The 20,358-nt window shown below is 43.4% G+C and overlaps 1 pseudogene; it reads left to right on the top strand.

Annotated features, from left to right (window-relative positions):
* The first annotated feature begins 19,972 nt into the window (after positions 1-19,972).
* On the top strand, positions 19,973-20,089 carry LOC136643518 (5S ribosomal RNA; annotated as a pseudogene).
* Positions 20,090-20,358: the final 269 nt, after the last annotated feature.

The raw sequence follows: 20,358 nt of genomic DNA, 5'->3' as shown, positions 1-20,358 counted from the left end.
ACTATGGCCTAAGACCCCCTTTGTCTCTGTATTTATTTACATTCCTATTTATTCCATTCCACCCCACCCCACTCATCTAAAAGGCATCTATCTAATTTGGGTTGGGACAATCAGGGCCTAGGAGAGGGGGGTAAAGGGGGTAATTTGTACCCAGACCCAGGGTCAAAAGGGGGGCCCAGGAGCCAAAGGAGGGGGCCCAGAATTTTCCTGGGATCTTACATTGTCCTATCTGCTTGTTGTAGATAGGGACTTGTTGCCCGCATGGGATGCTGGGGATACCACCACGAGTGTGCTGGCAAAGTCGTATACACTGGACCAATGAATGCATACATGACACTCCATAACACAGTGTCAAATCTGGAAGGAACTGGCCCGCTATAGTAGCTCTTTGGCTTGTGGCCCTGCTTAGCATGAAGGAGTGTGTAGGAGCTCAGGGGCACAGCTGCAAGACTACAGCTGCTGCAGAAGCAAGTTTTGGTACATACAGGACGCTTTCCATTCTAGTGTGAGCCTAAATATGATGATGCTAATTTTCTCCATGATTTTCTATATTTAAAAGGCACCTAGGAGTGAGTTTGGTTTTCCATGTTACTGTATCTAGCTGCCACTGCCATGCAGGCGGGTAGACCTGGGCTCCAGAGACTTTTCCAGCTATCTCCACCCTCCCCCACCCTGTTTTGCCCCTCCTTGCCCCCATTCTGCTCACCCGTCACCACCCTCCTCCACTCTGTTTCACCCCTCTCCTTTGACAAAGGGGCCCAAAAGAAACTTTGTACCCCCTGAGAAAATTCCTTTCAGAGGCCCGGGGACAATCCACACTGCTCATTGTTTCCTGCTCCTGTCAGTCCCACACACACACCCAACATGTAAGCATAGGTGCACACACGCACAGCACAGAGGCTGCAAGGTGCGCTTACTGCTTGTTTGGGAATTGCAGAAAGTGGGCAGGAACTCATCTTGCAATTTGCAGGCCTGCAACTGAGAGTTGATCGACTGACGCCAATCTCCTTTCTCCTTATTTGCACTCTCTCTTCTACCAGTGGGAGAACAAAGCTTAGCCCAAATCTGAGGCCACCACAGTACATGCTCAGGTCTGCTTCACTCTTTCTCCTCCAACAAGGTATGCATGACAGAAACACTAGGTCTCGAATGAGCACCCATGGGGTCTTGTTTTTCCAACATAGTTGTTTCCTATTAAGCCCACAAGAAATGGCATTATTTTCCCCCATCTGCTTCCACACTACATCTCCTAAGCAGTTGTATGGTACCAGGCACGCGCACACCACAATTACAAAGAATTTGGGATAAATTAGGGCAGATGCAAATGCCGGAAACCACACTTTAGAGATGGTCATTACATGGAAAGCTGTTTGCAACTGGCCATACAAGTCAAGCCCAGAGAAATTCTTGCAATTCTGCTTGTAAGTGGTTATGTAGTAGCAGGAATCCAGAAAGAGTGAATGCTACTTACTACGAGTGTTCAGCACCCTGTAATCCTAGGAAAATTTATACCAGAAACAAAAATGTCCATTTCGCAGGCTTGTACTTATGTTCTGTTTGTTTAATCGCCCCCAATCTTCTTTAGTGCTACGCATTTATAAATAATCCACTTTTAGTACAGGGCTATTTCGTTGTTTCCATATACATTTGCCGGATCTTTAGGCATTCATTGACTTATTTTGTCAAGATGCTCTCGATTAAATAGAAAGGAGAGATCTAAATTACTTAGCAATTGAAAAACAGTTGCTAACCCATCAGAAAGGCTGTCAAGAGATTACACCATTCTTTTAAAGGAGAGAGATAGACCCCTGAAAGTGCTGAGCCAAATGACTGTCAAAGCAATAAAGTCAATTTTGAACAATGAGTAGCCCATACTCTGTCTCATTTTGGAGTATTTCCCCCCCCCCCAGTCTTTCTCTCAAAGAAAGAAATTCTGAACAGAAAATGCTGTTCATTGCAAATGTTTTTGGTTCAGGCAGAGTATTACAAATGGATTGAGATTTCTTTCTAATCCCCTAAGCCTTCAAAGCCAAGGTCACTGAAAGGGAGACTTGTTAATTAAAAATAAGAGTTATCCAATGAACTAAATGGCCAAACATACACACCTCCAAAAGATACTTGCATCCTACAATTAAGGTACTTGACAAGTTCATTATTACAAGCTAGAATCTTGAAATGAATTCACTGACTGAAATCATGGGACTTCTAATGAATGAAAGCTTGTCAGAGCCGTGGGAAAGGAAGACATGGCAAGTCTGACCTTGGGCCCAGTCCTATCCAACTTTCCAGTGTTGATGCACCCACAATGCAGCACCAAGGTAAGGCCTCCATGACTGCCCTGACCACCACAAGATGCAGTGCATGGCCCATTGGCACTGGAAAGTTGGATAGGATTGAGTCCTTCATTTGTTTTTCCATCTCCCATTACTTCATGGGCCTACCAAGCGAGTCTGGTCCAAGGCTTGCTGGTGCCTGAGCCAATGCGCCAAATACTGCTCTCCACTTCATTGATGATATACCAACAACTCCTCTCAGTCCCTGGATTGGAAATTGGAACGGAGTAGAAAAAGCATAGAGGAGTAGGGCTATAGCATCTTCAGTGCTCTAGGCCAGGAGTGTCCAAACTTTTTGGCAGGAGGGCCACACCATCTGTCTGACACTGTGTCAAAGGTTGGGGAAAAACAAGAATTAATTTACATTTAAAATTTGAATAAATTTACATAAATGAATATATTACACATGAAACATATGAATGAATGAAGGTCTTGCAATAGCTCAAGGCCTATAAAAGGCCTTGCACAAAGCAAGGCTGACCTTTCCTTTGCTGCTGCTGCTGCATCACAGATGTGAAACAGCAAGCAGTGGAGGGAACTCTTATCCCACAGCTCACGCAAGAAGTCGAACAGTCGCCCTCACGCTGAGAGCAGTTGCATTGGGCCAGCATGGGCTTCAGCAAGTCTCTGGAGGGCCAGAGGCTCATTGGATACTGGGGGCTTCCTATGGGTTGGATTAGGAGTTTCAGAGGGCTGCAAGTGGCCCCTGGGCCATGGTTTGGGCACCCCTGCTCTAGGCCACCTCTTCTTTCCTCCACATTTCCTTTTCTGCTCCATTTCTATTTTCCTTTTCCAATCGATGGAATGGGAGGAGAAGGAGTAGCATTGGAGGCAAGTGGGTGGGCACTGGTGGGCACCCTGAGCTTCTGCCTCAGTCACCCACATGGGTGGGACAGCCCTGTTATTTAGACAGGGTGCTCTTTACCTCAGGGTTAGAGCAACAGATGACACTATCAATGACATATGACATAATAACCTAGAGGCCAATCCTATGGCTCTATGTGCTGCTGCGGCTAGAGTTCCGGTAGTGCAGAATGCCTTACAGCAGCGTGAAAGTCAGACCCCTGTTGTGTGCTGCTGCAAATGACATGCCCAGCAGCAGATCCGAGAGGCTCCCTCTGGTATTGTTTCCTGTGTAGGAAGCAATACCTACAGGGAGATTTGTAAGCACCTTGCAGACCGGTGGTGGTCAGCTGTGTTCAGTTTTGTGGCTCACAAGCTGTAGAGGCCTAATCTGAAGATAAAAAAGAATTCTAAAATTTGCAGAACTCTCCAACTTATTTTTTTTTAAAAAGAACTCTACAACTTTTTTAAAATTGCCATCAATATATGCTGTAAACTGTTTTCACGCTGATTTCTCCATTTTACCCATTTATTTATCTTCTCTTTAAATAGTCAGTTACCTTCTGTGCCCAGAGAGCATATCTGATCAGACTCTTCAGATCTATTTTCTTATTCTCTATTTCTCTTCTGCTGCCTCCTTGCCTTCAAACTAAGAGTGACCTCCCAGCAGTATATGCTCTTCTGTATCTCCTTCTTTTACCAGCTCATTGATTTATGTCCTTTGCTTTCTTGAAGCATTTCTTCTTCATCTCCTCCTCCTCAGAAAGGGGGAAAAAAAGAGGCCATCTTTGCATTTGGGAAAAGTTTCATATGTAAGGGCTAATCTTTTTTTAAAAGCTTCTTTCCTACACATTGAAATAGCAATCATGCCAATTAAAGTAGGTACTATGAGTTCATGTTACATATTGCTTGAATTCTGTAAAGCTGACATGGGATTTACAACATACGTATTTTAAAACAAGAATTGATTTTTTTTTTTTTTTGCTATGTGGAGAACTGCAAGGAGATAGGCCACAGAAAGGAATATATATATATATATTTGCATTTCTTGGTCATAATCCCAACAGTTGCATCCTATCTGCAAATCCCATGTCAGCTTTACAGAATTCAACCAATACGTAACATGAACTCATAGTACCTACTTTAATTGGAATGATTGCTATTTCAATCAGATATATGTGGAAAGAAATAGCAAGTGTTCTTTAAAGTATAATAATACCAGGTAGGAGTGTCTGTGAGTGTCTAGGGAGGAGGCAGATGTACCTTGGATCCGCAAATGGACCTGGGATGGGCTTTAGTGAAAGATGCCAACCCACAGATACAGCCCTCCATTGCTCTGCAGAGTCATCTGGGCTCAGGCAGTTGGTCATTTTGTTCCAGATTCCAGGTCAGAAAGAGGGCCTAATGTGAAAAATGTCAGCCTAAAGGAAGTATATAAGAACATAACAAGAGTTGTGCTGGATCAGTCCCTGGGTCCATCTTGTCCAGCTTCCTGTATCTCACCGTACTGTAGTAATTTTGTTGCTCTGCATATTTTGTTGTTAACAGGGAAATGTGGTGAATAAGCAAGAACAATAATAAGCAACCATCAGAGAGAGAGAGAGAGAGAGAGAGAGAGAGAGAGAGAGAGAGAGAGAGAGATGACCCAATCCTATTGAGGGTCTATACCAGTGGAAGATGTGTTCTGATGTTGCGCATTGTTGCAAAAGTGCCATAAAGCGTGTTGTGACAGTGCAAGGCCCAAGGTGCAAGGCTCAGGCACTGGGGCAGAAGGAGAATGGAATGAGGTGGTGATGGGGCCGGGGTGTGGGTGGATTAGGCCCAGGAGAGGGCAAGAGTGGCTGCGCCAGCACGTGCCATATCCAAGCCCTCTTCCTCGGCCTAATCTGCCTACACAAATCAACATGGACTTGCGCCAGTGAGATTGCTAGTGCAGGTTCAAGTTGACTTTGTGTTGCTCCTGGGGCAAGGGAACAAATGTCTGTACTCTGAAGAGACCACAAGCAGCCAAAAATTCCCCATAGGATACAGCAAAACCTGTGCTGGCTTCACTGCCAAAGGGCAGTGCCAGTTGGTAAATAGGGGTGGGTCTGTCCAGTGCTGCTGAGGCCAAATAACCAAGACACTGAAAGGTGGAAGGCTATGAAGGCTGTTTATTGTTTTAGCAAGGCATGCCTGTGGCCTCTGGGAGACTCAGCTCAAATCCAGAATGCACTCTTCAGAGGGGTGGGACACTTTTATACATTTCTGGCTCTTTGTCCTAAGATCTAGACTTCCCATTGGCTGAAATTTCGCATCATAGATGGAGCAAACTCCCAATAGGCTATAGATAATATTAGAGACACCTGATAGGTGTGTTTCAGGTTACAGGTTTCCATAAAAGGTAAAATTAGACAATTAAACATATTGAATTACAAAGTTTTCAAAACCAGTAGAGTGTGCTATAATACCATTTACCCAGTGTTAAACCTTATTCACATCCATCAATCCAATTAAAATTAATTGACAGGTCTTCTTACTAACATCATTAAAAGTGATGACACAATGTGCTTTGCCTGGTACCTTTATCTTATCAGCATACTTTTCCCCTGTGTTAATGTAAACATTAAACACCTGTGGGACCTTTCTGCCAAACTAAGGTTTCCTGTCTTTTATTAAGTATCTCTTAAACTTTTCTAAAATCAAGTAACTTTTAGTCCCTTATGGCCTGCTTCTATTTCAGTTGCAATTCAAACAAAGAGTCTCCAAAAGCAGAAGTTTCTCTGGTACTCTTCCACTTCGTCCCTTTCATCTTTTCGCTGTCTCCTTACTTTCTAAAGGGGAATAGCCTTGTCTCACTTTGACTTGTTCAAGGATGCTTGCTTATCTAATTAAAATGTGTGCTGTCTTCTAAAGTTCATCTCTTGCAGGTGTCTTGCGGTTAGCTAGCTAGACGCTTTGTTAGTTTGCCAAGAAACATTGTCAACTGATAGGACTACCTTGACATTTTAGCAGAGCAGTTAATTTAGCAGAGCGGTTAATTTTTAAGCTTTTCCCTTAAGTTCATGCTTTCCCTGTCTCCTTCTCCGTTACACCATACTGATGGTTGCTACAGGTTTGGCTGTTTTTTCTTGGGAGGAGGTCTGAGACAGGTAAGCAGGCGTCAACTACATTCACCACATGTGGATTTAGGTAGGATTGGGCTCTCTCTCTCTCTCTCTCTCTCTCTCTCTCTCTGTGTGTGTCTGTGTGTGTGTGTGTGTGTGTGTGTGTGTGTGTGTGTCCAGGGGACTAAATATGCATTATAACACATTAGAGTTGGTCATCTCACTGTGACTTGTTACCTTTAACTCCATGTTGTTGGTTGAGAATTTAGAAACAAGAAGCTTTAATTCCAGCAGCCAACACTACAATTATTGGAAAAGAGCATCACCAGGGCAGATGGCAGCTCCCGGAATGAAAGAAAAAGAGGAAGAGGAGAAGGAGGATGCAATGTTTTATTTTGGTTTCCATTATTAGTTTGGGCTGCAGGGAAATAGTGCAGAAAAAAAATGAGAGCATGTAGAAAAGGCCAACAGGGAGGAAAGATATAGTTATTGGGGAGAGGGAGACAGCCACATTTTTGTCATCTTGAGAAAAGAAAACTGCAGGGGACATGATCACAGTCTATAAATATTTTCAAGGTAACACTGCAAATGAAGGAAGAGAACTATTCACAATCTCTGAAGATGGTGTGACAGGAAAACTTGCCTGAAGCGAACAGAAGTCAGCAGAAACGAGATAAGGAGGAAAAGAGTCCTAAACATGGAGAACAATTACACAACAGAAAAATGGCAAGAAAATTTCATTACAGACAGAGATGAATTAATCGGGAAGAGGCGAGAGGCATAGCTTGGCCTTTGCTTCTGAACATTTGCTTGTGTGGATATATATATTTTTTTAAACAAATAAAATCCTGACTTTTGTCGACCATATTTTAGAATTATTTACAGTAATATTACAGTAATGCTTTTCTTTCTAAGAGGAAAACCCAAGGCAACTTGCATTATATTCCAAAGATTCCACAATCAAACCATAGAAATACATTTTTAAAAAGCTAGATGAAGCATATACAGTACAGAGTAACTTATCGTAAAAGTGAACAATCATGCAGCAAATATGGGATACCTTAGCATTGAAGACTATTTCAGAAAAGTACCTTCGCTCAATGTAAGGGCCTGAATTTCCCAGAGAATCGTTTTGAGAAGTTTGATGTGGCCCATGAGTCTGACACTGTATGCCTCACTTAAAGCTGCTCTTTATAATTTGAGGGACAAGCTACATGCTTCATTAAGCCTGTGATCAACAGGTGGGCTTGATATCAGAAAAAGAGCCCTCCCCCATAGCTGCTTTTTGATAAATAGCAGTTACAGTGGGGTCCAACGTGGCTCAAGAGCATGTTTGTCCAAGATCATGAGGGAAAGTTAACATTTGCCCTTTTCCATCCAAAAACAATATTCCCCCCTCCCCCAAAGCAAATATTTACCCCTGAAATGACTGCTAACTGCAAACAGTCATTTCAGGGCAATCACACTTTTTTTTGGGGGGGGGGGGTTGAGTGGTAAAACAGTTTATGGAGAAAGATTCCCCCTATGTAACAGTCTAGGGCTGGATCAGACTCCCCCCCCCCCACTACGGCAGCTGCCAGCTGGTTTTCTAGAAAGGGACACTTCCACTCTTGTGTCAAACCTTTCTATTAATGGTCTTACATTAAGTGCAGTTTTAGGGACACTGACAGTTGGCATTATGCCTGGGGCAAGATGCCTAATTGCCCCCCCTTCTGAAATAGTGTAATAAATTTCTTTTGTACTATATATTTTGTTAATGGCCCAGGTGGGAAGCCTGGACCCCAGGGAATTTGCTTCCCTGCCCCCCTTTTTTAGACCTGGCAGGTGCGGAGACATTTGAAACATGGTGTCTTCTCCAAAGCACTGCACATCTTGGTTATTTAGGGCTGAATGGAAAGTTTCAATGCTAGTCACTGCCAGGCATGTGTACAGGTCATATGAAGGTTTTCCATGTGAGCCTTGTAATAAGCTGCACTACATATTAGGACAGCAGCTCATGGATCTCCAGCAGCTCATGGATAGTTTTAGCAAGGCCTGCCAAGATTTTGGACTGATAATCAGCCTGAAGAAAACACAGGTCATGGTTCAGGATGTGGACTCACCTCCCTGCATTACAATCTCTGCGCATGAACTGGAGGTTGTCCATGACTTTGTGTACCTTGGCTCAATGATCTCTGACACTCTTTCTCTCGATACCGAGCTAAACGAGCACATCGGTAAAGCAGCTACCACGTTTTCCTGACTCACAAAGAGAGTCTGGTCCAACAAGAAGCTGACGGAACATACCAAGATCCAGGTCTACAGAACTTGCGTCCTGAGTACACTTCTGTACTGCAGCGAGTCATGGATTCTTTGCTCACAACAGGAGAGGAAACTGAACGCTTTCCACATGCGCTACCTCTGACGCATCCTCGGCATCAGCTGGCAGGACAAAGTTCCAAACAACACAGTCCTGGAACGAGCTGGAATCCCTAGCATGTATGCACTGCTGAAACAGACGCCTGCATTGGCTCGGTCATGTTGTGAGAATGGATGATGGCCGGATCCCAAAGAATCTCCTCTATGGAGAACTTGTGCAAGGAAAGTGCCCTAAAGGTAGACCACAGCTGTGATACAAGGACATCTGCAAGAGGGATGTGAAGGCCTTAGGAGTGGACCTCAACAAGTGGGAAACCCTGGCCTCTGAGTGGCCCGCTTGGAGGCAGGCTGTGCAGCATGGCCTTTCCCAGTTTGAAGAGACACTTGGCCAACAGTCTGAGGCAAAGAGGCAAAGAAGGAAGGCCCATAGCCAGGGAGACAGACCAGGGACAGACTGCACTTGCTCCTGGTGTGGAAGGGATTGTCACTCCCGAATTGGCCTTTTCAGCCACACTAGACGCTGTTCCAGAACCACCATTCAGAGCGCGATACCATAGTCTTTTGAGACTGAAGGTTGCCAGCAATAATAATATTAGGACAGCACTTTGGAAACACACCCACACCCACCCACAGAGAGAGAGAGAGAGAGAGAGAGAGAGAGAGAGAGAGAGAGATACTGTCTTAAACTAGCTCCAGCTGGTACCTGTAACTTTAGCCTGGTGATTAAATAATACACATTTGCTTGTTATAAATTAATTCCGCTGCAAACTTATTTGCCTCCATTCTGTTTCATTGTCAAGCCATAAACATTTTCATTTGATGAATCTCCACGGGTAACAAATTTTATCCCACCATAATGTTTTAGAATCTCTCACTGAAGTGATTAGTTCTGAATCTTGATTAAAGCATTAATTGCTCCACGTCGGTAAATTAGCTCAAGGCTTAAGATACCAAGTACATTTTTGTTGTCTTTATTTTCCAACTTACTGCTGTCTCTGCATGAAGAAAACAACACCTTAGGTGTGAAAAACTTGCAGAACCGTTTGCGGTGTCTTGTTAGAAACATATTTGCTCTTTGTTTCAGCAAATTTCATCTCTCCATTTTTTTTAAAGCATAAAGTGAAGATTAGCAACTGGTTCCTATGGTACCAACTGTCATTTAAACAGTCCACAGATTCCTCTGGTGCCTTACTACTAAACATGCATGCAACGGTGTAAAACAAAACAAAAAATCTAGCCGGTAGATAGATGTGATGGTCATTTGGTGACAACCATAGGAAGCTCATCATATTTGGAAAGCACTTACCTCTTCATCAGGGGAAATTTGAGAAATGTTATTCTTTGCAAAAAGGTTTCCTTCATAAAATGTGCCATTTAGGCTGCAATCCCATACACCAGTGTTTCTCAAACTGTGGGTCAGGACCCACTGGGTGGGTCACGAGCCAATTTCTGCTGCGTCTCCATTCATTGTAATATTTTATTTTTAATATGTTAGACTTGATTTTTACCGTGGGATGCAATTGCATTTGAGGAAATGTAACAGATCTGTGCTTTTTAATTGGCTGCTATGTATATGCTTTTAACAATGATAGTTAATTGGGCTTACTCCTGGGTAAGTGCGGATAGGATTGCAGCCTAGAACTGTTGAAAAATTTTCCTGCTTGAAGGTGTTACTTTTGGCCATGGCATCACTTCCAGTGGGTCCTGACAAATTGCCATTCTAAAAAGTGGGTCCCAGTGCTAAAACATTTGAGAACCGCTGCCATACACACTTCCTTGAGAGTATGTCCCACCGAATATGTGACTTACTTCTGAGTAGACATGCATAGGATTGTGCTGTTAGACTTCTTGACCAGGACCATAATGACAATGTATGAGAAACACCTGAAGCCTAGGCCTAAGCTACCAATGTACTGTACTAATCTTATTTGGGGCTAGGGGTCTCCTCACTGGGGTTCTTAAGTGTTCTTCTTATGAAAGCTTCCATTTCAACAGTTTTGAAGCTTCTGGCCCCTAGTTTGGGGAATGCCAGAAGTGAAACATATTGAATAAAATACTTTAAAGAAAAACTTGAGAGCAAAAATTACAGATTTTCCTCAGGAACGAGGTCTGTCTCAAAATCAAATAGCGATTCAGCAGGATTAGAGGAGCTTTTTATTTTATTTTTTTATTTTTTAAGAAAAATAGAATGGGATGAGGTAGGGAACTTTTATGATTCCGTAATAGCAAATGTGATACAGTTTTGCTCGCGAATCAAAGAACTGAAGGCTACAAAAGATCGAGCATCAAAGAGAGCAATGTGAGACCAGTAGAACAGCAGCTTTTCAATAGGTTCAACAATACCCCCCCTTTCTCATCTTTCCTACAGAGATTATAATAGCCATTTAAATCCCTGGGATGTCTGGGATAATGACTCTTATATAGAATCTAAAATATTGGGTCACCTGTGAATAAAAATGTATGTGTGTTAGTGAGGGCAGAGGGAAACTGAGCAAAACGTCTACCTGAATGTCACATAGCGTTGTTCCGTGTCAAAAATGTGGCCTTTGAAGAATGCCAATGCACAGTTTCAATCCAACAAAAGTGGCCTAACTTAACAAAATGTAACGTTTTCTTATTAGTTACGATACACTTTCAGCTTTTATTTTGGTATAACTCAAACTGTGCTTCATCCAGTGAGTCATCACAATTGAGGCCACCTCACAGGAGCTTCTGACGTGACATAAAGAGAAAGACCTACAGATGTGAGAAATGATGAGTGAAAGATCTTTAACAATGATGAGTGAGAGAGCTTTAATACTGCTACAGAAGTGGTGTGTGATCCTTGCGACTTGTGTTTTCCACCTAGTTAATTATTTTTCCAGAGCTATCACCCAATTAATCTTTGGCTTTTAATCATATGCACTTCAATCGACTGATACATTTATTAATTTTATATTAAAATGGCATAATAATGACAATACATCTGAAGAAAAAATGAATACCTTTTTAGAAGGTACAAGAAGCACCATCACTCCCACATGTTTGAAAGAGGAGGAATATTGCTTCTTTTACAATGGCATCTGCGACCTATACTTTTTGTAAGTTCTTATATTGCATTTTCCTCCTCTTTGCTCATCAGCAACCTCTTTGTTTTGAATCTAAGCAATAAATGTTGTACAGTTATATTAAAAATAATTAATTTCTGTTTCAGGCAAACTAAATGATGAATGTGCACTACTTTTCAACTTCAGTGTTCCAAACCCTCGTAAATGCATGGTGAGCCAAACACATTTTTGATCCTTCCCACAGCTTAGTTTCTTTTAACTGTACCCAGAGTGGGTGATTTCAAAACAAATTGCCCTGACGGGAGTAAAATGGTTACTGGAAAACTATGTTGGAAGCAGACTCCTGAGTCCATTCATAAAGTCCATATTGTCCACGGTTACACCATTACCCTCCAATCAATTCCTTGTAGTTGAATAAAAGCCAAGTGTACAGAGCCCAAGAAGATTTCTACAAGGGTGGGAGCTTTGAAAAATCAGAGCTTTAACCTTTAAATCATTATTTTATTGTAGTAATTAAACAGGCAAGCCAGCTGTCCTCAAAATACATTATAAAATTCACACAGTAAGTGCCAGGTCCCACAAACAGCAGATATCATCACGTTTTAAGGATTTCCACTGCACCCTCCCTCCCGAAAAGCCTTTCTCTCACCACGTATGTCAAGCTATCAGTAGCTACTTGGAAAAGCAGCCCACCTCTCATCAGAATCCCATTACAAAGGTGAAACAAATCAGTCAGATGCTTGTATGGAAATTATTGTGGTGACAAAGCTGTGTCAGTGCATGGCAAGGGAGTGTGTGATAAGATAAAAGGATGTGAGTGGTAGTCTGTGGAGAGAACATAACATTGTCAAGCTGATGACAAAACACTGTCAAAGCAACTTATGGTCTGTTTACAAATAATAAAATGAATTAGCGCAAAGAACCTCTCTCTCTCTCTCTCTCTCTCTTTATATAGATCCAAGACTCTAGTTCTTAAGTCAATCCCAAAAGGTAATTAGAAACATATCCTTTGCAGTCTGTTCTACATCCAGTGCTTGCCTGCACTTCAGGGCTTATACAGCTTTTAAGTGGTGTACAGGCCTCTACATTGTCATCCTAGGAAAATTACTTTGCTGCACTTTCTTACCCTCACTCCTCAAACTAATAGCAGAGTAGAAGCAATATCTTTTTATGCCTCGGGGAGAGAGGTGTGCACGCGTACTTCCTCTTCATAATGGGTGAAGCATCTTGCAGACTAAATGACAGTTCAGAGGGGCTACACGAAAAGATGCTGCATCTGGTCACATCAACCAAATGAGAGGAACATTTTGAGTTGCTTGGAAATGTTGATATGTTTTTACCTAATCCAGGTTGTTGTGAATTCTCGAATGACACCTCTGCATCCAACTGTTATAGCATATAAATATCGACTTTTGTCCTAGACACCTCAGATTAATCAAATGTGGGGACCAGGTTGGGTCCAGACACAGAAGTGTGTCCTGGACCTTGAAACCATCCCTTCTTCCTTTAATGACATCCCTTCTTGATTTGGCCCTTGCTCATTTACCCTAACTTAAACAAGTATTGTGAAAATGACTCCTAATTTCTCACAAAAAAAAGATGCTGCTTTCAAAAAATGAAGCATGCCAGTCTCTTTGAACCTACAGCAAAACTTTTAATTGTGAGTAAAATGGATGCAGAGCCTCTCTGTACAGATGCACTATATCTCTGAATGCTAGTTGCATTTGTTAACAGTGACAAGAAGTGATTCGAATTAGACTATAGTTTTTTTCGGGATGAATGCCGTGGTCTACAATTCTAGTGATTTAAATTCTTTCTAGGCAAGTGGGCAAGTTCCTGATAAAAGACCACAGGAATTAACTTGCCCAAAGCTCCATAGTCCCCAAAAGAAAAATACCAGCTTCAAGTGATAGATAATACAATTCTCTATGACTGACCATACAACAAATTATGAATGATCAATTTTTTTCAGTATGTTTCAGTGTTTGGGGTTATGAAACGCGCAGGCACACTTCATTGTCAAGAAGAAAGAAGGAAGAGATTTCTGCTGAAGTTCTGCCATGGGGCTGGTTGAAGGATGAGTTCCTTCCACCTACAACACAGTGATCTAGCAGTGACAGGCAAGCAGGACATGCAATACAAGGTCATATCGAAACGAAAATCCGGAGGCTGAAAATGTATCCAGGAGTGTTGAATTGCAAGCTCCAAGAGCCAAATGTTTGGGGGGGGGGGGCTTACATGGAACGAATGTCTCTCATTCATGCCTTGTCCACTGAATGACCTCCTTAGTGCTTCTAAGCCCCCAACTTCTTTGATCTAAGTTGCTCACTCTTTTTTTGGAGGGGGAAGAAAACATGTAAGGGGGCGTGGCTACATTTAGCCATGCAGGTGGCAGAAGCAGGGACCACAGTGGAGATAAGTACCCCTTAGCAGTAGTCCTAGGCCAGGCGTACCAGTGGACAGCATGCAATATGGCTGCTGCCACCTCCTCCTCTGCCTCCCTCACTTTGGTTGGGTGCTGTGGCTACATCTGTTGGTGGTACACAGATGCAGCCTTGAACTGTGTCACAGCTGGAAGCAAAGAAGCATGCATGCACTTGCACACTCTTTAACTTCTGGTTTTGTGGTTCATTAGACACACTGGCAGATCAGCTGGGGCTTCTGGGACAGAAGTTATGGACACACTGGGCAAGTGAATCAGGTCACGTGGCTGGTTGACCCTCTGAAGAACATGGGGCCCTCAGCAGCTGCTCTAGGATGCCAATCCCTGACATAGTTTGGGTGTCAAACTGACATATGACCTTTATGCTAACTTTAAAACAGATTTCTTGAAATGAACCCCCCCCCCCCCACAATTTAACCTCAAAGAGATGGGACTTTCCCCTCAGAAACTGCTCTCTTTACCAAGTGGACTGACTGCACAGCCATCACTAATCCAGGTGAAGCACTTCCTTTTCTTGTATGTCACTATTTTTTTTTCCAAGTGCTCAGTTTACTAATTACAGTTGCTGAGAAAAAGCAATTCTCAGCAGACATGACTATCACAGGAATGTATCTGCAGGGATAACAGTTGTTCTGGTGTCAAAGGCGCCTACTGCAACACTGAATTTCAATTGCCTTTAGCTTAAAAAAAAAAAGAAGACACTTTTATGTTCCCCCTTCCTTTCAGGGGCTCAGTGCTACATGTCAGGGCTGGTAGTTTAGAGATGAAGCAGGAGGCAGGCCAGGCAGAGTCAAAAGAGTATGATTAGTTGTTCCACAGGTTTGGTCCCATTGTTGTGCAGTGCCCAGATTGGCCCTTTATGGCCTGGACATCTGGATGATTAATGTGAGATGAAACCAGGGCTGACTCAAGACCTCCTGACACCTGAGGCAGCAGGCCAAATATTTCATGATGATGTGCCAGCCTTTGCCCCTCCCATTCTGCAGTGTTCTAGCTCAGGATTCTCCTCTCCCCTCTGCCCCTTCTTCCTTTTCCAATCCAGAGAGTGGAAAGAGGAGGAACAGTAGAGGCAAGCAGATGGACAGTGATGGGTGAAGGGCACCAATCTGCTGTCTGAGGCAATGACTTCAGGTGACCTCATGGCTGCGCCAGCCCCAGGTGAAACATTTACTGTTTATGAGTGTTGGTATTTCCAACAAAACCTTTTCAAACAAAGGTATCATAAAATCATTAGCAAAGATAGGTGTGCCCTGAAGAAGGGTGAATCATACTATGTTTTACAAACAGAATGGACCTTAGAAAAGATTGCTTTGCAGCTAAAGGGACACACATTTAACCCTTCTAAAGGAATGTTTGCATACCTGTTAAGAGCTAAGACACTGGTCTGAGGCGCAATCCTAACTTACGCTGGAACAGGCAAGCCAGGAGGCTTGTGCTGTATCCAGCAGAGGATTGTGGCCAGAAGTGGCTTAGCCAGAGGCAAGGGGAAACTCTTCCCCGTACCCCTGGGTAAGGGCTGCTGGACCCAATGGGTCATCTTGGACTTGCGCCACCTCCTGAGGTGGCACAAGTCCAAGGAGAGCAGAGCAGCTTGAAGCCGCTCCGTTCTCCCGGGGAACAGGGGTTGGGATTCGGCATAACTGCCAGATCCCAGCCCCGCCTCCCTCTCCTTGCCCGCCCACCCCCCGGGGCAGCCCATCGCCCTCCCTCCCTCCGCCCGCCCAGGAACATCTCCCTCCCTCCTCCTCCCTGCCCCGCCTACCTTTTCTGCTTGTGTCGGCGCAGGCGGGCTGACACAAGCGGCTGAGGGGAAGCGGGCACGGATGTGTCTGTCAGCCTCCGCAGGCCAGCACTTCTTGGAGCGCTGGCCTGGCTTCCCCTTGAGGAGCTGCAAATTCTAACTCAAGGTTAGGATTGCGCCTTGAACATGACCTAGAAAAAATATGTTAGGAAATGTCCTTAGGATAATATTCAGTCAGACCCAAATGGAGTCATTATGAAAGATGTTTGCCTAATGACTGACCCAGAGATGTCTAAGAGATTAAAGTCACATTATTGTAGCTCCCTGTACAGGTTTCCCTTGATTTTGATCTGCGTTTCATCTCATTTCCTTCCTGTAAGGTTACATTTTGCTAATGAAAAGAAACTTTTCCCCCCAAAGTTTCCCTTCAGTATTCCTTTGAGATTGCAGAATAAAAGCCAGTCAGGGCGAGAGAGGGAAAAATCTGCCCTATTTCAGTTACAATGAATTCCTCTCCTAGCTGAAATAATTATCCCTGGAACTGAGAACACACCTGCTAGGCAGCTTGTCAAAACAGAGTGTGACAGAGAGGTGGAGAAAAAAACACCTGACCACAAGAATTAAAGATGACAAAGCTTAACAAATATATAAAGCAATTTGTTTTAGCTGCAGAAAAGTGCTTTTGTCTGAATATTTTTTTTCCACCGTGATGTGTTGCAAGCCTAGTTGGCAGAGTTCTCAGGAACTCAGGATTGAAGTGTTGATTATTTGGGGGGTTTACATTACAGTTTGGCGCTGGTATATTTTCAAGCTGGCTGGAAAGAAAGAAAATGTATCCGTTAAAGTCTAGGTTTCACACATGGAAAGCATTGTAACGAGGGGGAAAGAAAAGAAGGCTAGGAGAGGTTTCCAAATTTCACCACCCTTTTGTCAAGTTTAAGAGAAATATGCACATATATTAAGTTACATGTATTGTTTAATCAAAAGGTCACAACAATAACACGTATTAACATACACCACACTCCACTGCATTCATCAGACAACAAACTCCATGGGGATGAGCCAAGGCTTCATGAGCTCCCAGTTTAAGGAAGGGAGTCTGAAGGGTAGATGAAAGCACTGACAAAGTTTGGCTAGACAAGCCCAGTCGCCTTGTTTTAAAAGGGCAAAGAAAGGCAAGAGGGCCAAGGGCGCTTTCCCAGGAGAAGATTCATAGAGAAGGGCTTGGTGGATTTTTAATGGTTTGTGCTGCGCCATTGCTTGCCCAGGTTCAGAGGAGAAGGTGTGGAGATGAGCAAAAGAAAGGTTAGCAGAAAGCATTGGGAAGAAGTAGGCTATCTGTCCTAGGTGCCCGGGAGAGACCCAGTGATGAGATGGGAACAGTAGCACATACAGGCCATTCTTTGGATTTATGAAGAAATCTCCTCCAGCTTTCTTTGCCTGTTGGTGAGAGAATCTTTTTCAGGATTATAAATAGGCAAAGCTCTGTAATGTGATGGGGCTATTTTCATGTGGAGAGTGTAACATGTGACCAGATTCACTCACAGACATAGGACTATTCAGCTGACACTTGTCTCCTGGGACTTTTTGTCTCAACTATATACAGTCTTCCTTGCCACTCTCTACTACCTTTGACCATAGAGATAATTTAACAAATGAACCAGGGAGAATCATATTCATTTCAAGCAAAAATAAAAATAAAAAAATAAAAATCTGGAAGTTAGCAGGATTCTATCTCAGAGTCTTTGCACTTTTGTTTCCTCAAAGTAGTAATGAATCAGCCCAAAGGCCCGCTCAATCTTTTTTTTTTTTCACCTCAGGTGAGATGCCTGGTATGAAATTTCATTTAAATGGATTTATAGAAAGCAACCAATAGTTTACATTCTAGTAAGATGTCCCCAATCAAGGTCGCTTAAACCTTTAGTTGAAAGAAGGGATTTTAAAGAGCTTTCAAAACGACCAGTTTTCTTTGAAAACAAGACTCAAGTATCCAATTCTTTCTAACTCCAAGGACTGATGTTCTGTACTAAGTTATTACATACCCTAGCAATTCTCATACATCTGCTACTGCTGCAGTAGAAACACATGAGTTGATCAATTCCATTTGTAATTACATTTGGGAAAAGGGATTATGGAGACAAATATACTCAGCTGTTTTGTTCCCAAGAGCCTAACATGAAATTAATCACTGAACCAATCTCGCCTATGTTCTGGTTCTATTGATCAAGCTAATCCTTTCCTAAGTCTAGTGCGCTCCAATCCCAACACCAGGGTCTTTAAGAACACAAAAGGAAAGTATTAACTTCACAAAACAATTTGATCTCAACACAGCTGAGAGATCACCAGTAAGAATTCCGGTGTGCTTTCGACAGAACAGTGCGAAATATACCTAGTATGTGTAGTATCTATGCTAGATGAAAGGACCTCCAAGAATCAGAAGGGCATCCCCTAAAAGGCTCAGACTGTCCAGTCCTTCATCCTGAACTTGCACATTTAAATGCTCTGAAATAGTGAGAATGGTTGTCGCTGCAGTGCTTTCTGTTTTGCATCTCCACTGGACCTCTCACACACCCTTCTTCCCTGCCTCCTTTGACCTCATTTGACTTTATAGCAGTGAAGGAGGATAATAAGGAAGAGACAGGGCATGGGGTCCAGCATCTGCAGTCTTGCTCAGTGCAATTAAAGAGCAATTAAAAATGGTAGTTGCCATCTCTGGCCAAGGCCTTAGCAACTCAGTGTACAATTACTGTGGGAGAATTCTGAACCTCACAATCAACATTCAGATATTCTTGTGATTGGGGCTGCGGGCAGACTTTGGATTTTCCCATGATCTCCATCAGCATGCAAAAATGTCCAGCCAAGTGAAGCTCTTTCTCTCTCTGATGTCATGGATATAGGGGAGAGACTGTTATATTTGTCAGATTATTTTAGCAGTGTGTTTTTCCCCCCAATCCATTCTTTAAGTAGAAATATGATGTCCCCAGTGTCTCATTTCTTCCATTTACTTAAGACAGGTTTCAGATGTTCAAATAGATATTGGTGCATTTTAAGAAGGCAAACTGAAAAATTTGCCTAGGGGAACGTATTAATAACACTTTTCCCAAGGGTTACTTGAGAGACAGCATCTAGCTCATACTACATTAACAGCCCAATCCTGAGTTTCCCAGAGCCTACTGGAGTAGTGGCACCAAAGCAGCTACCGCTGTATCCAGCGGGTGCTGGGAAGCACTGGTACTGGTACTGGGAAGCACTTTTGTCCTCTTCCCCCAAGGAAAGCCCCAAGCCCCACAATGGGGCTTCTCAAGTTTGCACAGGCTATTCTGCCAGCGCAGACTTGAGAGACTGTGTCGGGCTCTCAGTTGGACATGGAATTCAGGAGTGAGTGAAGCAGAACTTTGCTAGTCCCACCCACCCCCATTTCCCCGCCCTGCCTCCTGCCTTTTTCTGCCCTTCCCCTGCTTCCCAGAGGCTGCAACGCCACCTGGCAGTTGCACTTACCCCCGGCACCTGCGCATTCGCATCCTGCCAATGCTGGGCATGGCACCTGACTGGTGAGGGCCCAGCACCAGCACTCCTTGCTTACTGTAAATGTGCTTTACGACACCCAGCACCAGAGCTGGGACAGTTTAGGGTTAAAGCTCCAATCCTTTTCACATTTACCTCGGAGTAATCTCGTCTGATCTTGGAAGCTAAGCAGGGTCAGGCCTGGTTAGTACTTGGATGGGAGACCGCCTGGGAATGCTGGGTGCTGTAGGCTTATACTATAGTCTTTCGAGACTGAAGGTTGCCAACCAAGTCCTACTGAATACTGTAGAAATTCTAAGTTAACATGTACGGTATGTATTTTTTATATTTATTTGGAAAAATTTTAAATCTCATTTTTCAGTTCTGATACATGTGTGGCTGTATTAAGGGGCAGAATGGCGTGATGAGTCCTACGCGCTAAAATTTCACACTGCAGCACTGGTCATCAGGATACCATACCTCACCCAGCAGTTTCATAATGATGTTAAAAAGCATGAAGAACAAGATATAGCCCTACGGTATACCGTAGTGTAAATGCCACAGAGCTGAGCAGTCGTTTTTCAGCACCCTCTTTTAGAATCAGCTCTTCAAGTAGGAGCAGCAACTGTTACCCTGCAGATGCCCGATCTCATCTGATCTCGGAAGCTAAGCAGGGTCAGGCCTGGTTAGTACTTGGATGGGAGACCGCCTGGGAATACTGGGTGCTGTAGGCTTATACCATAGTCTTTCGAGACTGAAGGTTGCCAACTAGTTTTCAAGTAGGAACAGAACCACAAAACACTATATCCCCAATATCAAACCTATTAAAAGGATACCATGAGGGTTGGTACTGAACAATGCCAGGAGATAACAAGGAACTAGTAGGGTTGCAGTTCCCAGCAGAGGGCATCCATCCGGGTAGTGTTGGTGTCAAAGCCAGGCCCAAAAACAGACCTGAGTGAATCAGAATAATCAGGTCCTCACAGACCACTAGGCAAGACTG

Source organism: Tiliqua scincoides, chromosome 2 (genome assembly GCF_035046505.1).
Source record: "Tiliqua scincoides isolate rTilSci1 chromosome 2, rTilSci1.hap2, whole genome shotgun sequence".
Lineage (NCBI taxonomy): Eukaryota > Metazoa > Chordata > Lepidosauria > Squamata > Scincidae > Tiliqua > Tiliqua scincoides.
This window is presented reverse-complemented; position numbering and strand designations above follow the sequence as displayed.